We start from the raw sequence: 2,116 nt of genomic DNA, 5'->3' as shown, positions 1-2,116 counted from the left end.
ATAATAATAATAATAATAATAATAATAATAATAATAATAATAATAATAATCCTTACTGTTACCCAATTGAAAAGCCAACAATTGGAAGTTCAGCGCAAAGAATGGATGTTATCCACGATATATGCTCCCATACCCAAACAAAGAGCAAAATAAGAGGGCCATCCATCTCTGCACAATTGTATCGTGATGCATGACACAACGACTTGTATAGATGTGATAGACAAGTTGCCCCCAACAGTAATCGAATGCTATGAAAATCTCGAAGAAAAGGTAAAAACTTCGAGTTAGCAGAGTTGGTCGATTTGTCTGGAAACGCAATAGTTCCAAGCATGCAGAATATGTGAGCCCGGACATACCACTCGACAGACTCTTGGGTGTCTAATGGTTTGGTGTCTTTGCATTGTCGAACCCATGTTAGGTTTACCTTCCCCAACGTGTAATCGTGTGGACTGGGCTACCTACCAAAAATGAGTGATTGCTATCCATTCTGCCCGTCATGGGGTCCCATTAATCGGCAGGTCAAAAGTATGTATAATGCCTTCTAGATGACAGTCACTTCGCTGACTAAAAGGTGGAATATATAAGTTTCCGACCTCTATCGCTTCACTAAAGCACTGAATAGTGCATAATGTCCTTTTACTTCGCTTATTTGCGAAATGTGATGGAACCCGGTTAAGGCTTGGTTTGGTAAAGTTTTCTGGAGAGGTGCTGTGCTTTTGAAAAGCATAAGCACTTCGTTTTATGTTTGATAAATAAAAAGTCCATATGTTTATGCTTGAAACTTTTAAAAGTTAAGAATGCTTTTGAAAACACCTAAGGATGAGCTTTTTAAAATTAGCTTTTGTTTATCAAAATTAAAAAGTCTAATATAACCTCGTACATTAATTAATATTTAAATTTAATTCTTACATTGATGTCTATTATAATATTTTTAAATTTTAAAAACTATTTTACCAAATGCACTTGTTGTTGTTTATGCTTAAAAGCCATTTTTAATTTAAATAAAAAAATTTACATATTGAAAATTATCCTAATGTTTAATAACATGTTTTGTAATTTATATAAAATTATAAACTATTTTAATTAAATTAAAATTTTAAAAAATAAAAGACTGCTTGAACTGACAAAAAAGAGAAGAGCACTTTTTCACCATCTTTCTCACACACAAAAGAAATACATGCTCATTAACATGGTGAGTAAAACGCAAATGCAGCAAAGCATATAAAAGGCAACTAAAAAAACACAGTGAAAAGAGGGAACATGTGTTGTGTAGGCTAAAAAATTTAGATATGGAAGTAGAATAAGTGTTATACCTTAACATGATAATTTTTTATGTTTTTTAAAACTATGGGAGGTACACAAATCGAACTTTTTGATTTGTGTTTAAAAAATTTTAAAAGTTTGGAGTACACAAATCGGACGGTCCGAGTAAAGAAATTGGACGGTCCGATTTCTATACCTCTTAAAAATCGGACGGTCCGATTTATACTTCGTACATTAAATCATCCCACATTTTAAAAAAATACCACAGTAGATTACAATTTAGAAAAACACCATTGTTAATCCAATATTTAAAATAAAAAAATGGTGTTGTGCATGCACTTGCGTTCAATGTGGTACACCAGCAAAATATAGGTTGTGTTTTACTTCGTCCCACTTTTTTATTCCAAGTCTCACCCAAAAATAATTCTATTGAGTTTTGTCCTCACTTCAATCTTTGAACACTATCCATTATAAAAAAAATTAATTATTTTAAATAAATAATGTAAATAATACTTGACATTGTTATTAACTTAAAAAAAAATTGAAATATACCTCTTTGAATCTTTGTTATGCATTCAATGGTTAATATTTTGCTGTTCACTTCAATGGTTTTTCTTCATATGTCTTGTTTTGGTATGGAAAGAAAATTAGAATGAGAAGAGTAGAAGACCAAAAGTTTGGAAACCACTAAAAGAGAGAGAAAAGTGGCGCTGATGCCTCTGATGGTTTAAAACAAATATTTGAAAAATGTACTAGTGTTACTTTAATTAATAGTATGGGCTTGGGAGTTGAACTAGTATAATAGAACCATTTTTATTAATTATTAGAATGGGCTATTTGTTAACAAGAACAA

Source organism: Arachis ipaensis, chromosome B06 (assembly GCF_000816755.2).
Source record: "Arachis ipaensis cultivar K30076 chromosome B06, Araip1.1, whole genome shotgun sequence".
Taxonomy (NCBI): Eukaryota; Viridiplantae; Streptophyta; class Magnoliopsida; order Fabales; family Fabaceae; genus Arachis; species Arachis ipaensis.
Note: the sequence above shows the minus strand (reverse complement) of the source record.